Here is a 20,333-nt window from a genome sequence, read left to right on the forward strand (position 1 = left end):
AATGATAGTCATGTAAATAAAGGTGCGGTGGAAATTAGCAAAGGCCGCCGTTCTTGCGACCCGGTCGACGGAGTGGAAAGGGGGGGGGTAAGCGTTATAGTGCCCTGGTCGTTCGAACGCTTAGGGCCCGAAAGCGTTAGGTTCACCCAAATAGACGCTAAATAATGGTACTGCAGTAAAACACGTTGTGGGGCTAGTTGGTGCATAGCTTTCAATAGATTAAGCGCCAAAAGTGACGGCACACAAGAAGAAATACAGACAGGACAAGGCGCTTCCTGTCTGTATTTCTTCTTGTGTGCCGTCACTTTTGGCGCTTAATCTATTGAAAGCTAAATAATGGCTTGGCTTGGCTCCGTATATTATTTTTAAATAGGTGGCGCTAAAGCGATGAACGCGACGAGAGCCCCGAATCGGTGCTTCCGTTCTACCCGTGCGGTATGGTGCGGTCTTCGCTTGTGTCCGTGGCTGTGGAGAAGTGATTTTAGCTGTTTGATGTCGTTAAATGTGAGAGCTTGTGGCGAAGTCATTGAGTATGGCCGTAGTAGTTTTGCCGATGTAGTGTTTTGCGGACTTCACCTGTGCCTGTGACTGATCGTGTTGCCCAATAGCTTTGTGGAAAGCGACGTGGTTTGTGTGGATGTCATCGCAGCGTTTGCCAGCTCCTGGGTGGCCCCTGTGCCAGTTGTTGATGGCGTTGCGCAGTAGCTTTGCGGAAGTTGATGTACCTTGTGTGGATTTCGTTGGCGCTTATGACTGCCTTAATTATAGGTGGTCACGCTGCCTTTTGAAGCGCGTTCGAGCGCGAGAAACTTCACCGAATTTTTCGTAAACAACGTGGACGTCTCGAAATGTTAGCTAGAAATCAGCCAGCAGCAACCAAGTCTGTATTTTGTGGTTTTTCGAGCTTATGCTCATGCGAGCAGCAGAAGGACAAAAGATCCGTTACATAACGTCAGTTCCATAAAATCAGCTTTGCCGCAATACAGTCATGTTATGCGGTGAAGCATACGTAATGTATTGCGGTAAAGTGTATGAAAAAGTAGGCAGGGACCACGGCGTTACTGGGGCGATTTTCTTGTATTATGATCATGGCCGTGCGCAAACAAGGAAGAATCACAGTCGAAGCGCATGGCACAAACCTTGCCAATGCTTCAATTAGAAAATAAAAGAAAACGAATTGGAGTGGGTGATGCCAAAAACAAAGCCTTGACTTGTATTATCCAAACAGTTCCGAGAAGAGTCAATCATATTCCAAGCTCCTGCATTATTTATGATTGTTTAAAGTATATGCATATATTGTGCACCAGCCATAGCACCAATTCTAATGTACTTTAATGATGTAAGTTTAATAACACGTGGCAAATATATATTTTATGCTGTATGGTGTTGTGCTGTTTATAAGCTGCTGCTTTCATGTGGTAATGTGTACATTGGCTGGAAAAGTTGATGCATCCTCCTTATAGAACTCATTGAAAGGTGAACCACCTGTCAAGCCATCATTGTTCTTGCGGTTGTACACCAGATTTCACAAACATGGAATAGTTATATAGAAAGAGTAGCTGAGGCTTAACATATCCACATGCATGCACAGGAGTGCGGGAGTCGACCATCTATCTCTCTAACTCAGGTTGAATGTGCATACTTGAGTAACATGTAACACTTGTTGGGTGTCAGGTTTCTTTTATTGTTAGCCTAGTTTGTGTTTTTTCTCCCATTTGTAGGTTTTAGTGTGTGTTGCTGTGTATGTATATAATTGCTTCCAGAGTGGCTTTCTTGTTGCTAATAAATTTATAGAAGGCAGCGTTCTTCCTTTTGTGCATCAGACAGCAAGTGAGCATGTTTCAAAGGATGTTGGATTTTGTTGCCATAAGCAAAAAAAAAGGCATAAGCATATAGACTGCTTGCTAGAGGTACTCTTTATAGCATTAAGGATATTATCATGCTGATAACTCTGTGCACAATAACTAGAAAGATCACATCATGTCTGACATGTCTTCTTGCCACCATGAAATCTTGTCAGATGCATAACACGGGACATACACCACAGATCTTGGCCAGCCATCCTCATTTGTGGTCTCGACCTCCTACCATTAAGCATAGTGGTCCAAGAGACAAAACATGCAACTTTTATCTGATTAAATGTAGTGCATGTTGCACAAAATTAGATGTCAGGTGTTATTGTTGACACAGATACATATCTGTGAGCCTCATAAACTAATGTCAAAAGAAAGAGAGTAATACCCATGAAATGCACTCTTGGTAGGATGGCAGGACCATTCTCTTGCAGAGTTAAATAACAACCATGCAGCAGTATCATGATATCAAGCTGAACAATAATTCACTCCAAGAATAGGTTTCTTCATGCAACATTGCACTGATAGTCTTGAAATACAATACCCATTGCTAACAGAAGGCCTTCCAAAGTATGCATGACAGGAGGGCATATTTTAGGAAGCAAGAATGAAAATGGAGCCGGTTTACTATGAAAGTTGTGAATGCAAGTCTGCAGAAGTTTGAAAAATGAACCAAATGGAATAGTTTAAAATTAAGTTTTTTAGAGACAAAAGGCCGTTTTATTCCATGCCAGAAAAGCAAGCACAGGTTGAAATGCTTTCCACATACATACCTTCAAGGTGCATGTACAGGGTCTGTCCTGAGAGTAGTGTCAGTAAGGCGATTAAAAATCATTTATTGAATTTGTTGTTACAAAAAGTTTAAAAATCTTCAAAATACTCTCCTTTTGCGTCAATACATCGGCTCCAGCGAGACTTGCAGCTATCGAATGCGTTGCGGTAGTCCTCCTCCAGAATGGCGTTTAATGCTGGGGTGCTAGCTGCTTTGATCACGTCCGCTGTCCCAAAATGATTGCCTTTCAGGGGTGTTTTGAGGCATGGAAACAGAAAAAAGTCGGGGGGGAGCCAAGCCCGGGCTGTACGGGGGCTGGGGGATCGTTGGCACCCCTGCTTTAACCAGGTAGTCGGTGACGATGAAGGCACTGTGGGCCAACACATTATCGTGGTGCAACTTCCAGTTGTGTGCAATGTCCGGCCGGATGTATTGAACCCTGCGTTTCAGTCTTTCGAGGACATCCACATAAAATTTGGAGTTCACAGTGGTTCCAGGTTCTTCAAACTCATGATGAACCAGTCCGTGGATGTAAAAAAAAAACGATGAGCATGATCTTGATCTTTGATTTGCTCATCCTGGCTTTCTTCTGGAGAGGGGACAAGTGTGTGTGCCACTCAGATGATTGCCTTTTGGTCTCCAGGTCATATTCAAATACCCAAGTCTCGTCTTCTGTAATGACGTCCAAAAATTTTCGCTCACGTTTGCACATGTTGAGATTTTCTTGGCACGTTTCAACACGGCGTGACTTTTCGTTTTCAGTTAGCACTTCTGGAACCATTTTTGTGCACGCCTTCTGCATGCCAATATCGTTTGTAACAATTTCATGAACTTGAGTTTTCGGAACGTTTGACATGTCAGCCATTAAACGAACACTTAATCGTTGGTCTGAGTTCAACAATTCCCTCGCTCGTGTTACATTGTCAGTCGTAGTGGTTGTGGATGGCCATCCAGCGCAGTCCTTGTCGTCGCCCTCTTCCCGGCCTTCCAAAAAGGCCGTGTTCCACCGAAACACTTGCCGATCTGACAGGGCATGTTCTTTATAAGCAGTCTTGAGCATAGTAACAGTTTCCGCAGCGGTATTGCCAAGTTTCACACAAAACTTGATCGCAAATCTTTCTTCTAATGAGCGTTGCATTTTCACTTGCACAAGAATAAAAAACAGCTCTCACGGACAGGCCCGTCCAACACTCTCCGATGTTCGGAGCACAGTGAGTGACGGACCGCTGTGTGATGTGTGGTGCACGACATGGTGCTTAGATGGATTCTGTCACTACTAGTTTCAACCAGTTAGACCGCTCTGACATACAGTCACATCACAATAAATTTACTGACATTACTTTCAGGACAGACCCTGTATGTGGTGATAGACAAGCTTTTTAGATATAAATGTTGGGAACCTGGATGGAGGTGAGGGACATGTACAGTAAAAACAAGATGTATAAGGTCAAAAATTTATTCTTTTAGTCAGAAATTGGTCAGTGGTGTCTCGCTTCTCTTGTTCCCTGGCCCTGGATGGTGAATACAAAGTATATATTTATGTATATATATATATATATATATATATATATATATATATATATATATATATATATATATATATATATATAATTGTCTACAATCAAGCATAGAATCATTGCCTTCTACCTGTGCTAACGTATGGGGCAGAATCTTGGAGGTTTCTTGGAGACAAAACAGGGCATTGTGTTGTCATGTTGGAAAGCACTTTTCCGGAGGAGGGTGTGTCAGCCACTGACATAAATTTTAATGAAATTTATACCAATATAGCTGACAAAATGTTGAGCTGTCACAAAGTTGAATCAGTTTAGTTTGACAACAGTCTGAAATGATGTTAAGGTAGAAAAAGGTCTTCTTTTATGCGCCTTCTTCAGTGCAAAACACACAAGCTTAGGGAATCCGTTTCAGAACCATTTTGTCGGAATATAAATCATGGCTTCATGTTTCAGAATTTCTGCAGACCTTGACAGGCTGGGAATCAACGACCAATTTCTTGCTGCCAGCTCTCAGACTGTTGTACACTTCCTGCAGGAGCATAATCTGGGAAAATGGACAGGCTTTAGTATAGATGCAAAAGATCTATACAATTATTTGCTGCAGGTGCGTCTCTTGCAGTTTGTTAAGGACTGAATACACAATCAAACAGGTTAGCTGGAATTTGCTGAAAGGTGTAAAATTCTTGTTGCAAACTTTCTGGAGCTTCTTGATTTCTATTTAAGGTCAATTTTGGTCTGGTGGGAAGGTAAAATATGTGTCCAGAATGCTGGCATCTGCATAGGTTCCGGTGTTGCACGAGTGCTCAGTAATATTTTAAGTTATGTTGACCAGAAAATAATCAAAACCTGAGTGGGCTTACTCTTAAAATTTTCCAATACGTGGATGATTATTTGTTTTTCATGAGCAAATGATAACTTTCGCAGAGCTGTCATCGAAGTACTGAAGCTATTTAGAGAACAATAGGAAAGTTTCAACTTCACTTTAGAAGTTCCAGAAAAAAAATGTGCTGCAACTTCTTATATCAGGCTTACTTTTATGTGGGATCACGTATGCTGGGGATATCAGTCGAGAACTTCTAAGCCCCTCCTTGATTATAGGTCTAGCCATTCAAAACTTATTAAGTATTGCCACTCACACAATTAGAGATGCCCCAACCAAGAGCTATCCTCACCTTATCCGTGAAAGTGTAAGGAATCTGGTGACAAGGCTTAATGAGGCAGGTTATTCAGTTTCAGTGGTTTTTTTTTTTATCTTGAAACACGTTAATTAAGGAACTTAAGGTGCAACCAGGGTGAAAGAAGCTTAAGGAGCCAGAGTGGATCAAAGTTGCCATTATCCCCTCTAATAATTGTCGCACAGGCAGAAAAAGGTGACTTCCAAGTTCCAGGAGAGGATTGGGTTTTCATTTAAAGATAAGCTGAAGGGAATATGTGAAGCAATAAACAAGCACATTCTTCACAATGGGTGTCTGAGCAGGGAGGACTGCAAAGTGAAATAGCATACAGTTTGTCTCTTGCACACGAAATGTTGCTTATTCGATTCCTTTTTCTTGAAGCCTACAAAATATATATCAGTCAGACTGGAAGGTGCTTAAACATTAAACTAAGGAAGTACCATAGTTTTTTAAGGGTTTTTGCGCATCCACACCGTTCTGTGCATTGTTGCAGCATTGGGCATCATGCAGTTTTTGAAAGTACTATTCTGCTGTTCACACACTGTGAAAAGCTCTCACATGATATAATGGAGGCTTATCACATTAGAAAGAAAGGCTCACTATGTGTTAGCCAGCCATCCATTTCGCTGCAAGATAGCGAGGTTGCCGTGTTAGATCTTAAGTAAAGCCACTGAGTTGCATTGTGCCTTAGTAATTGTTTTTTTACGTTGATTAATCAGCCGTGACATGTGTGTTGCCATCAAAACATGTGCATTCAGTGATGTGAAGGTTGTTTTGGTATGTTTCTGCATATGCTAGGGGGCCGGGTGTTGGTCACGTGATGTGTGTTATATATTGGTTGTTTTCTTTCAATAAACTTCATTTGATAGTGCTGTATCCTGTCCCGTTCTATTACTTTTGTCGGCATCTGTCATGCAGTAGCTGCCATGAAGCTTCAACAACTTGCCCAATTTTCTATCGTATTTTCTATCGTATGGAGCATTAGAGTTACGGAATGGATGCCATGGTGTGTGTGTGTGTGTGTGTGTGTAAAGGTAAAATGGTGGTAAGGTGGGGTGGTAAAAGTAAAATGAAGAGATTTTCACATCATGACTAGTCCTTTTAACACATTTACCTACAAAATTAAACACCCTGCTCTTATTAAGCACCTTGTACATAGGTATTCATATTACTAATAATCTTTCAATGCAAATGCATATCAACTTTTTGAGTAATGCTAATAACTGAACACATGGCTTTTTGTGCTGCAAGTTTTCTTGGACTCCTGCTTCCCTTAAACTTATACTGCATAATATGCTTGTAAGATCAAAACTGGAGTATGCTTCATCAATCCGGGATATACCTACAAAAAATACAACTCTCATATTTAGTTGAAGCCATACAAAACCAACCTGTAAATTTTATTGTAGCTGCTTATTCCCATACCGCAAGCATATCAACAATTAAAAGTTGCCTTGATTGGCTAGGCAACAAGAAAACTTACCTGTTTATTTCACAAATTCTAAATTGAAACATGTTTTTATTACCTCCTTGTAGCTCATTGATATATACGTGTGTGTGTGTGTGTGCGTGTGCGTGTTCTGAGGCTGCCTTTTACAGGAATAGTAAAGATTGGTTTGGCAAGTTGGCACCTGTACCTGGAGGTTGTAGTTCATTCTCAATGAGATACAAGGAGGTAATAACATATGTTTCAATTGAGAATTTGTGAAATAAATGGGTAAGTTTTTTGTTGACAAGCCTGGCCAATCAAGGCAAGCTTTAATTGTTGATAAGCTTGCGGTATGGGAATAAGCAGCTACAATAAAATTTACAGGTTGGTTTTGTATGGCTTCAACTAAATATGAGAGTTGTGTTTTTTGTCGGTGTATCCCGGATTGATGAAGCATACTCCAGTTTTTTGATCTTGCAAGCATATTATACAGTATAAGTTTAAGGGAAGCAGGAGTCCAAGAAAACTTGCAGCACAAAAAGCCATGTGTTCAGTTATTAGCATTAGTCAAAAAGTTGATATGCATTTACACTGAAAGATCACTAGCAAAAAATCTGATAGGGCAACCTAATAAAAATTATATCAGTTTTCTTTTATTGCATTATGAAACGATACAACTGATACACTGATAAAATTACTTTTAGTTCTATTCTGGACGTATTTGTGCTATTCTGCTTGTACCAGTCAACTAGTGTATTCTTTTTATTAGTGTAATAATGTATTCATATTAGTTTGCCAGATCTATAGTCTATCAGTATCTATATGTGTTGTATAGGTGTAATGTGCTTCAAGGAGAAGCAAGCTTCCTCATTTGCCCGAAAAATGAGTCAGAAATACTGCATTTATATTATCACAAAAGACAATACATATAAATCAAATATGAAGCCCAGGATTCAGAAAGGAAAGATTGTTAGAACAAATATACACCATACAACAGCTTAAAAAGAATAAAAATGTGATCCCATTTAAAAGAGAAAAGATGTTTACATTGGTTCACAACAAAGTTTAGCCTCTTTAAACAGGAGGTTATTGGCAGTCAAGCCACCGAATTGGTTCACACGTACACCACGAAGATTATCAGACTTCACAATCTGGAAAGCTAGTGAATGGAAGTGGTGGGTTCTTCATTATTCATTACCATGCCTTCATGGCTTTTTGCCGGATAAGTATGTCAGACATTCCAGTTTGCTTGTGGAGGGTGTCTATATACTTCTACTGGACACCATCACTTCAGATGACCATAATGAGATCATCTGATCTCTCGGAGTTTGTTGTGAGAGCACAGTCTTTGTATGAATTGGGTGCAATGGCATACAACGTACACCAAATCCTGCATCTTCTTAAAAGTGCGGCTAAACTAGGACCTCATTGGTCGCATTCTTCATTTGTATTTGAAGGCGGAACTGAACTTCTTGTGAAATTGGTACGCGGAGCTAATGATGTTCCTTTACAAATATTGGAATGTTACGTACTTGCTCGAAAGTTACAGGCAGCTGAAGCTAGTTTAAATCTTTCACCAGAAGCAGTGAGTTTTTTTGGTGCACAGGAGAGGGGAGCTGATCAGCAGACAGTTTTGTTGGGCACTGGAAAGGTGTGCCTGAACTTGGATGAAAGTGAAAAACAGGCTGTAGTCCACAACCGTGGCTGTGACTCAACAAGTGTCACTGAATATTACCAAATGGTCGTCAACCAACAAACGTTCCACTCTCTGCAGTACACTTGAACTATAAAGACTAAAAACAGTGCATTTGTCAGCTTCTCAGGTGCGTTTTCTCTCATTTGTAGAATTCTTACTGGAGCGAATTCTTGTATAATTCTGAAATGCAAGAAACTACTTCCTGTTGAAATTCTCCATGCAAAGCACCTTTCAGTCTGTGTCAGAAGAGAGAAGTCACTAGTTTACGTAACACCCAGCAAAATTATGCGCCTTTATGTGTTTATAGAAATAGACAACAATATTTTTGAATGAAAAATATGAAACCATTATGAAAGAGACTAATTCCCGTGCTCAAGACATGGCAACGATGAACAGTATGTCTTTAGCCATGGTACATGAATGTCTGGTAATAACAGGTTATAGCTTTAAAAAACAACAGTTGGTAACAGTGCAGCACGCTTTATGGCGTTCTGTAATAATCAGCTTTTTGATGTTTGAATATATTACACAAGCCAGAGCCATCAAAATTCTAGAGTGTTTATTTTTTCTTGCGATAGCTTCTTGTTTTCCTAATGAACCAGCTAGCCCAATTTGCCACTCTTCATTATTGTACTCTTGTTGATTAAGTGCTTGGGGAATTGCATGGTCTGCATGTTGGCAGCAGTGATGCAGCTGCTGATGAACAGTTGCAGTAGCCAAAACATGACAATATCTTACAGGACTTATGCACAGTTTCGGGTCGGTGTTCTTACATGTAGCGCAGGGCCCTACTTAACCACGTGACTGCCTGGAGTGGGTGATCACAGTGAACAAACAGTGCTTCACTAGCAGATGGTGAAGAGGTAAAGCTTCTCAGTCTGTATACAGAGGCATGGAAAGCAGCTGAATGTTAAGTGAGCAGTTATGCTACTTGATACAACAGCAACATTTTCACACCGTGCATCTGTCTTCCTCACTTTATTTTCTCCTTTGACTCAATGTAGCTGGTGCAAGTTAATCCGTTAACTGTGGCGGCATGACTAAGACACTATCTTTTTTCTGAATGAAACAAGCAAACTCTGAAATTTTATTTTAACAGTGTATTACGGTTTGAATCAAAGACTCCAAACACTATATATGAAGCCTGTTCTGATAGTCTTCTTTGCTGTCGCGTGCTGAAAGCTACACAGGTTAAACTGATTTTACACATTTCGACGTGCGGTGGTTGAACTAGCACCCAGTGAAGAATTGTGTCTTCTGATTTTGCAATATGTGCACTGATGTATAGCTGTTTTTGTTCATGAATATGTGGTTTTAAAAATGGTAAATCCATGTTCTTACTTGAATAAATTCTCAGATCTGTACTCACTTTTGCTTAAATAATATTGCTGTATTGTCATGTTCTGATATATTGCTGTAGATCTTGTACCAATAGCGATGCTTGTCCTATTTCCTTGCTTCCTGTCAGTGTGCCATGCCAGCTTGTTCTTTTTGCACAAGCTCACTTGTGTTCTGTCACATATCACAACACTTTCGGGATGAATGCAAAAGTGCATAGTCTAAAGAAAATAGCTTCATATGAAGTTGTAATATGATAAAAGCATGTGCCAATTAGACCTGGCGTTATATCCAGCATCTGTGAGCACAAATGGGCATGGTGAAGTTGGTACTTCAGTCTGTGTTCTTCCTCTTATGTGCTTGTTTAAATGTGGCTAAAGTTGCTTGCTTATTCTTTAGATAATGGAGTGTAAAATAAACCCTAGTCACGTTTGTAGTCATGTTGCTTGTGTCTTGTCCTTGTTCCTTTGTGGATGGATGTATTTGCGTTGTCATAATTTTCAAATCAAGTATGCACCCACTAGCCCAGAAAGTAGCTTTAATGAAATCACGTTAGTAGTGTCTAATTTATGGCATTCACAAACTCAGCCTGACATGTTAGAGCTACAGTTAGTATCCACAGTCTTGAAAGTGCTTTGTTTTGCTTTTGTAAATAAACTTTATTACAACAGTAGGAAGATACCTATGAAGAAAGGAGTCAGACAAGTAGACACAATCTCTGCAATGCTATTCACTGCGTGCTTGGAAGAAGTATTCAAGCTATTAAACTGGGAAGGTTTAGGAGTAGGGATCGACAGCGAACACCTCAGCAACATTCGGTTTGCCGATGACATTGTTCTATTCAGCAACACTGCGGACGAGTTACAACAAATGATTGAGGACCTTAACAGGGAGAGTGTAAGAGTGGGGCTGAAGATTAATATGCAGAAGACAAAGATAAGGATAAATAACCGGGCAAAGGAACAAGAGTTCCAAATCGCTAGTCAGCCTCTAGAGTCTATGAAGGTGTACGTCTACCCAGGTCAACTAATCACAGGAAACCCTGACCATGAGAAGGAAATTCACAGAAGAATAAAAATGGGTTGGATCGCATACGGCAGACATTGTGAGCTCCTGACTGGGAGCTTACCATTATCATTGAAAAGGAAAGTATACAATCAGTGCATTTTACGGGTGCTGACATATGGCGCAGAGATTTGGAGACTGACAAAGAAGCTTGAGAACAAGTTAAGGACCATGCAAAGAGTGATGGAACGAAGAATGCTAAGTATAACTTTAAGAGACAGAAAGAGAGCAGTTTGGACAAGAGAGCAAACAGGTATAGATGATATTCTAATAGACATTAAGAGAAAAAAATGGCTCTGGGCAGGTCATGTAATGCGCAGATTAGATAACAGTTGGACCATTAGGGTGACAGAATGGGTACCAAGAGAAGGGAAGTGCAGTAGAGGATGGCAGAAGTCTAGATGGTACGCCAAAATTAGGAAATTTGCGGGTGCTAGTTGGAATCGGTTGGTGCAGGACAGAGGTAATTAGAGATTGAAGGGAGAGGCTTTCGTCCTGCAGTGGACATAAATATGATGATGATGATGATGATGATGATGACAGTAATCCTGTTTTGGATATGCATTAAATGCTGCACATCCGTCTCACAAAATTTGTAAATGTAATTTTGTATAAAAGAACTGGAGCACACCTGCTACAAAGATGGACTGATACTTTTCTCATGCAACTTCCCCAATGTAGTTTCACAGGCTAAGTAACGCTGCTGTGCTTTGAAAACGTGTGCTTTAATTTATGTTGAAACATGTTTAGGATAATATATGTGCATACAAGCTGTAAAAAGTTTTGATAATTGCACAGTTTACACGCTTCATTTTTATTTGATACTCTAATATCCCAACTGTGTTTGTTAATCTGTTCACGTGGCAGGCAATGCATTCAGGGTTGTATATTCAGTTCATTTTAAAAACGTCTCTTCAGGCGTGTGGGCACTGGCATGTGTGCTATTTCTAACATGCTTTATCAGTGCCTCAATCAGATTCCTGTATGTCATATGATGATCTCTATCTGGGTTTAAAAGACTGATACATCATGCTATTTGGTCTTGTAGGCAGCACAGTGAGATCTATCTGCTGCCTGCCAGTTTGGTAAAGAGTTCTATGGGTCAGGTAGGAATATATATCACTCTTAGAAGGACCCATACAACCTATACATATTCCTAAGAGACTTGTAGAAATTTCTATCAGTTTTTTTTGCTAGGGTACTGATATTAGGTTTTAAACTAGTGATGGCACTCCGAAGAGACATTAGTGGAGACATTGCCCCACTGGGCACGTGCAGCAGCTAAGCGCAGTGGGGGGGGATATGGACTGGGCGCCGGCTAGCGAGAGCAAGGATGACGTGGCATTGCGGCGGCGCCCTCTCCCCTCACGTAACACCTGGCGCACTAGAGTGATGGCAGATGTACCCTTTCACCCGCTCTGCTCCGTAGAGGCACGCTCGCAATGTGGTCACAACCAATGAGATGTGAGGTTCCATTTCACTGAGACGACAGACGCTGGCTTTTTTACTCAGTGGGCCATTTGTTTAGTCTGTTTGAACAGAAACGGACCTGCCAGAGTTTGGTTGTTTCACGACAAAACACACAGTCATCAACAGAAAGTTTAGTTTTCTACGTTAAGTTCTTTGCTAGATCTAAAATGAGAAAAATCAAGGGCCTAAACACTCAGCATTGTGGCATGCCAGAAGTGACAAAAGACAGATTTGTGAATTGGAGTTGTTAACATACAAATTGTGTTTAGTCATGAAGAAAGCATTCAGTGAATTTTAGTAATTGCATGTGGATCAATATTAAGTTAGCTTATTCAGGAGAAGGAGGCAGTGGCACAAAGTAGCAGAATTTAAAACGCTAGAAGCATCCATTCAACGCAAGAACTAAGTTCAATGGAGGAGATCAAGTTAGTGAACATGACAATATAGTTATGTTTTTCATGCGAGACAAGGTCTTATGGCAACCATGTTGACATTTGTTGTAGAAGTTTTGTGACACAATTTAGGATTATTCTGGAGACTGAAATAAATGATGTTAGGGAGGCTTGGCGATTGAGGCCAGCAATTGTTCCGCCCAAGTGTCTCTCATAATATTACTGCGGCAGATCACCACGTGCATTCTGTCCTAGAAGCTGAAAAGGTAATGCTAATCTATGTAATGCATCTGTCGAATGCCGACAACAGTATGATGCTGATGCGGTGACAACGATGGCATGATCGACGCTGGGATGACAATTCTAGAGTCATCACGATTGAGGCATAACAACTTTGGGATGATGAGTGCATGCATGGCAATGACTGCGTATCTACTACACAGCGTGAAGGTGGCAGCATCCGACGGCGTGATATTACAACTAATTTGAAATGACAATGCAATGATGACGACAGATTGAAGACTGTGAATGGTGAACAATGATGCGTCCACTTGGCAACTAAAGAAAAACATATGAGGACAGCTAAGCATGTCTTATCTGAGTTGTGATTGCGAAAGCATTAATGCCCAATTGAACGCCACTGAGCAGTCCTTCGAGTTTGATGCTGCAAGTGATGCACCCTAGAGCTACATTGGGCCCGAGATAGCAAGCAGCAGCAGCCTGCGGTGCCAACACCGCATGCCACCGACGTGCCGCATGACCAGAGACCAGGAAACAGCAGTGGCAAGCAGCAGCAGAAGGGAATACCCATTGCCACACGGTAAGCTTTGCAGAGCCCAAGCGGTCACATTACGTTTGCTACAGACAAGAACATACCCAAGTCCATATTTTATTAACAAGATCTATCCGGAGAGGGAAATTCAAACCAACTGTAATAAGTGCAATGGCATCATTACTCTTGACCACATGCTTTGGCAGTGCCCCGCGGTCTTCACAGACCGTGACAAGGAACAAGAATGGTGGCGGCAAATGCTACACAGTGAATCACTCTCTGACCAATTACGGGCAGTCCAGAAGGCCCGCGATGTGGCTGAAGGGCTCGGCCTGACAGTCCCAACGTGGGAGCGGCCCGCGTCAATGTATGGTTGACCTTCAGGACCCAATAAAGTTCTCCATACCATACCATACCATACCAAGGCCGGCAGGCACGCGCAGCAGCTAAGCCCAGTAGAGGGGGGAGATACGGACCGGGCGGCGGCTTGCGAGAGCAAGGATGACGTGGCATCGCGGCGATGCCCTCTCCCCTCACGCAACACCTGGTGCACTATAGCGACAGCAGGTGTACCCTTTCACCCGCTCTGTTTCGTCGAGGCGTGCTCGTGACGTGGTCGCAGCCAATGGGATTTGAGGCGCTGTTTCGCTGAGACGACAGACGCCGGCTTTTTTGCTCAATGGGCCATTTGACGCTTTGGCATAAATAATCGCTACAGAATAATGACGACGTGGTTATGTTGAGTTCGCGTTCACACTTCATCTGCACGGACCGCCCTACCTGTGTACTTTTGGTACTGGGGCCAATTCTATACCATGCAATACACTCAGCCATGGAGCACCCGCAACGATCACACGATAGGCAAAAAACGCTGTGCTTTAAACATGCACCCATAGAGTGCCCCAATATTGCAACCAGCCGATCCACGCATAGTGAAGCGTCCGCATGGCCGCGTTTGCCACGTGGCCATGCTATGCGAGTGTGTGGCTGATATATTAATTGAGTAATCGAAAGACTGGTTCCGAATGCATTTACTAACCAATTTGAGTCCAGGCACTTTTATGTGCTGCTTTGAATAACTGCGTGTGGTACCGCGGTTCCCACAGTTGCCCAATGCATGTGGCGCATACTTTAGCAGCAGTGCTCGGCGTGTTTCGACTAAAGCAATTTCATTTCAATTCTGCTCGCCACTCATGGCGGCTGTAGCTGCTTATAGTTATACAGTACTTTGGTTATAAAGTACAGTAAGTCTAGTTAATAAATGTTATTGGGATGTGAGGTTTTATTATGTTAAATCGAGAACTTCGTCAAATTGAAACCACTTGATTAGATCACGCAACATGCCATAAAATTGATGTGAGGGCCAAAAATGTCGTTTTTTGCCTACGTTCACACTTATTGTAGCAGTTGAGCATGTACTCTGCCTTAACGGAAGAAACGATTAAGCATTCTTAAAAGCTATATGTCAGTGATACTAAAATCCCCAGAACTCAATTAGACCTGCTATACCCACATTTTTCTTTTTAATTATGACAAATCAGGCAAGATATTAGTTGATTCTAGGTTTTCAGTGCGCATGAATGTGACAGTGAAAGTATTGAATGTCATGTAGTGTAATGCAACGAAAACAAGGACACAAGAAAAAGGAAAACACAGACATAATTAGGCGCTTGTGTCTGTGTTTCATTTCTTCTTGTGTTCCTGTTTTTGTTGCGCTACACTACATGCCGTTCCATGATGATCAACGAACAAGCCCACATTGCCACCCCCGTGTAGAGAACAGGAAATTTCTTTATACACTTAAACCTTGATATAACAAAGTAGGTAAAATCGGCAATTCGCTCGTTATATAGAAATTTCCTTGTATTGAAATTCGATCTGTTATGCAAATGTCAGTACAGTCGCCGATCGTTTTTGTTGCACGGAAAGGGGCCATGCAATTTTCCGAATTATTGGGCAATAAAAAAAAGCAAGTTTGAATGAGAAAACATTTTATTTTGACGAATATAGGAGTCAGCGATGAATGATACGGTTTCATGCCACGTTGATATCTTTACATCAGCGGTACGAATTGAGTGACGCCATGCTTTCGCGTGCACTCCGCCCCCAAAGCGTCACCCTGTCGCACTGCGACGACGCTATCATGAAAAGCGCCGGCAGCTGGGAGCGAATGCTTCGTCTGCTTCTCGTTCAAACGGGTCATCAAAACTCGAGACTGCGCAACCTTCAATACTAAACGTGCGGGAAAACAGCTTACATGGTGCCACGCCGTCTTGACATGCCCGCTCTTTCCACACGCAGCAGATTACCTCTAGAGCAGGGTGCGCGGCTGCGTATGCACTCAGCCGCGCTTACAGCCGCGCTCAGCCGAGTCATGGCCGAGACGCGCGCCAACTTACCCCCCCCCCCCACTCCGCCCCCTCGCGCGCGCTTGATCGCGTTTCCGCGAGCTCGCTTTCCTTCCCCACTTTCCATTGCTCGCGTGGGAAGGCCGCACTTATGAAGCCACCATCTTTCTTGTCTCACCCTCGCACACTTTCACTCGCACCTAAAGCACAAGTGCGCGGGGCGCGATAGGATCTGATCGCACTTGGACTTAATTTATACGGAACATGATGCGGCTCCAAGCTGTTGTTCTTGTCGCGCTGCACGCAGTTTGAGAGGTGCGTTTGCAAGGAGCCGCTTGTAATTAAGTCATTTGACTATCTGCGTCCGCGGAAGTTACCATTGATTGTCTCAATTGGCACTCCTCTGCGGCAGAAGCGAAATTTCGTTATATTGAAATTGCACGCAAACACACTTCTTTATATTGAGGCTCTAAATGCATGGTGTTCTATGGAGAAGAGGTTATGAAAAGTTAAATTCTTCGTTATATCAAGAAATTCGTTATACTGAGGTTTAACTGTATAGAGATTTGAATTTATATACCTTGTTGTGCAGCTCCTTGGGTCATGGTTTCTATGACTATGACTCATATGACTCTGTATCTGTTGCGTAGGAAACCTCTCTCACCCCGTTTCCCTACGGTTCTCCTTTTGGAGGAGGCCCCCTATTGATGCTATCCTTGTTCCACTCTTGGCCCACATCATTTCATAATCGAGGCATCTAAGGCCACAGTTCCTTATGCTATGCAGCTCTGACATCATGCGTACCATACAGAATTGTACATGAGCCTGAGCCCTTGCATAACCATTCTTCTGATCAAATGTTAATTTTTAGACTGACGTCCTTTCTTCTTGCATGACAGTTATCTCTGCTGTATTGTTGCTGCTCTCTCATGTACGTATACCAATAAATTATCTTAGTCAATTTCTTCTTGAACATTGAGTCCAATCTTTGCCAACTTAAGTGTGTGTTGAATGTTAATTTTTTAAGACCTGTCTTCACAATCTGCCTCCACCTCATCCATTTTAGCATCCTCAATTCAGTCACTTCTCCATCCTGACTTCTAGGTGACTTTATTAAACTTGTTTAGGTTCCATACAGTATTGCTGGTCATGTATTGTCTTATAGGTTTATTAGACAGTGAAAATCTTCAACTTGACTGGAACCTGTGTAACATAAATATCATAATGCATCTTTTCAGTTTTTCCAAACTATGCCAATTCTGCTGATTCTGTGGGCTGTCCAAATTTTCCATGTTGGTGCTTTCAGTTATCATTGAACCAAGGTATCCGTCTTCTCTATGGTTTACCCTCAAGGCTTCCCTTTCATCTACTCTGAGAAATTGGCATGCAGCTACCAGATGTGGGCAGCTTGCCTCACAACACATGCACATGCTCAGCTACTTTCGCCAACCTTTGTGTTAGATGTCAATCAGCATGAGCGAAGCAGTGAGAATGGGGAATTATGAAATTAAGGCAGAGGTTCGAGCATTAAGGGAAGTCATACTTATGAGGTGAGTACATGTGAAGAAAAGTATTCAGAAATGCTGGGAATTTGCAGTTTCCTGTTTATTGGTCTATTCAACTCTCCCTAGCTATTTCAGTTATTTCATCATGTGTTGCAATATTTAGTTGCAATATGTTCTTCTTAAGTGCTGCCACACTTACTACTAGAAGTTTGAGAACCTATATTTCTTATTCACTTGGTTCATTCATACCTACAAGCAGCAGTCTTTTCACTTTACATCAGCTATTGAATGCAATGCCCAGATATGTTCTCAGTCTACTTCAGTGGGAGTCACTAACACAGTGAATGATCATGAAGCATGTGTGTTCTTAGAAAGTGCCTTCATGTGATGCAGCTGTAAGTTAAGGTAGGGGATGCTTTGGAAAGCATGTTACGTGGCTTACATGAGAATTATTTTGTGCCAGAAAGCACACAAATATTTGTGTTTATTTCTGGTGTTCTTCTTCCTTAATTACCTTCTTGATTCAGCACATATATATGAAGCAAGAGATCCTGGCTTGTTCTTTCTTTACATTAGCAAATTACATTAATCATGTAATAGCACACTTTACATAATTGAGCACACTAAAAGCCACTTGGCGAGCAAAACATGTACTTGTCTTTATGAATATCCCAGCTTAATGTTTTAGTGTGTGCAGTTTGGACGTGATTCTTCAGAAGCACTACATCTGCTTCAAGTATATGAGGTATAATTACTTTTGCTTAAAAATAATCCTAATCTTCCTTGATAGCTGTCCTTTTTTTACTAGACAATATAAGCATGGTGCTTAATACCAAGCTAAATATGCCTCTGTAACTGTATGCATCAGTGTTTGAATATTCGTTACCTACTATTCCTATTAGAAAAATGTATTTGCCAACCTCCAATTATTTGCATTGAAGTAGTGAAGAGTTTGATGGCAGCCTGTCTGGTTTGGTCAAAAGAGGCACGGTAAGTAGTTTAAAATTAGATGCCAACCATAAAAATGAAAAATAAGAACTGGTTCAACTGGAGCTTTGTTCACAATCTTTGTGAACAAGGCTTTCAAGTGGGAGCCGAAACATTTATCCTGTATGCCCAATCTTCATTTACTTATTATTATTATTTGAATTCATCTAGCCCTAAAGAGGTGGCAATTTATTTCAAATACTACTCTTTGCATTTTGTTTCCATTGCTGAGTTGTTGTTTTTTAAAGTAACTTCATGCACCACACAAGTACAACTCAAACATTTTCATTCTTTCAAGGATGTCACAACTAGTGGAAGGTATTCTGCACTAACATAATTATTATGAGATTTCCAGTAAATATGTAGTCCTCATAAAAAGTATCTAAATAATTTTGGCCTAAGCGGTTATACATTAACCATGTAGGCTTCATCAACTTCTGATATCACTTGGTCTTGGCAAACTTGTGAGCTGACAAGTTTGAGCATGGAGTCACTTCCCTCCATATTTGTTTCGATGAAGGCTTGCCCTTTGGTGCTACTCTGGATCCACCCCCGTTTCCTGTGATTACCACTACGGGCTTCAAGGCACACACCCTCAGGAAAACTTTTCATGAACAAACCTGGTTCTTTCACACTTTTACTAAGACAGACATTGAAAGCAAGGATGGCATAGCAGGCATGTTGGTTACAGAAGTACTTTATTAAATAGCTTTGTAAGTATTCATCTAGTGGACATGTCCATATCCTCTTCTGCTGAAGTGCAAATTAGCTGGGGGAGCATGTCTCCTTCTCATGCATATGCCAGCCCAGCCAATCAGAACTTCAGGAGCGGATGAAATGTACATTTCCACCAGGTGGACACAGAATACATCCCCTGTTCTCTGTCCTATCTTACCACCCTTCTCCATGTATTTTACTCAGTAAACTACTGGTTCAGCATGTTGGTCACCTTAATCAATCTTCCAGTAGCTCAGCACTTAAAAGGTATACAATACAAATAAAGCACTGTAAACCCAAGCAGTTAGGCTGGCGATTGCTGCTGTTATGCACCATACAGGCTGAAGCAATGGCTTCACCGTAGCTTTCTAAGTTAACGTTACTGAACTTTGAATTTAGAGAAAACAGAATATAAAAACAGACTAGCATTTTTTTTATGTGCTTTTTTGTGTTACTAAAATAAGTATATTGAACCTAAATGAAGTAAAAAGACAAGGAAATTGTGTCACTAATTTCATTTCACTGTCTTTTTAAAAGTATAGCAAGATTTTTTAATTGCATTACGAGTTGTTACTTATGTTTCAATCTTAATGTTCATTTCTCATGCTCCAAATAGGGCTACAACTGTTCCCTCATCCACAGCTATCAAGGCCTTATGGCAACTTTGGAAGCTCTCTGAACTGAGTAAATGCTATGCATTGCATAATTTCTTAATACATTTCCATGGCTGCCTTTAACCTCTATACTTCCTCATTAAAGCCAGCATCTCTCTTGCGGCCACCTTTAAAGACCTTGTGGTAATGTATGCCTAACAAGAAAGATGGGTGCTTTGTAGTGCTAGTATGCTCTAAGTAAATCGTTTTATGCAAAAATTGCTGACATAATTGTCTGACAAATACTGCATCATGTTTGCTATTTTGCCTTCTGTTTCAATTTCACTGCATCTTTACATTTTACCAGTGCATGAGTAGGGTTCAAGGCTGTTCTTTAAAATGCTCATGAGCACTTATCATGATCAGTTCCCCATATAACTGGTTTTGCTGAAGAGAATACAGGAATATGAGCAAAATTGACATGGAACCAACATATAGATAACGTCTGCATAAGTGCCTATCAAAAGTTATATTTTCTTAGAAAAAAAAAACTGGAACGTGCATCGCGTAATGTAAAACTTATTGCATACAACGCCTTTATTAGGATGATACTAGAATATTCAGCGTTGTTTGGAGTCCCCATCAAGTGACACTTTAGAGGAAGTTGGAAAGAGTCTGGCGGCGCGTTTTATTTCTTCGACATACCG

This window comes from Dermacentor andersoni, chromosome 5 (assembly GCF_023375885.2).
Source record: "Dermacentor andersoni chromosome 5, qqDerAnde1_hic_scaffold, whole genome shotgun sequence".
Taxonomy (NCBI): domain Eukaryota; kingdom Metazoa; phylum Arthropoda; class Arachnida; order Ixodida; family Ixodidae; genus Dermacentor; species Dermacentor andersoni.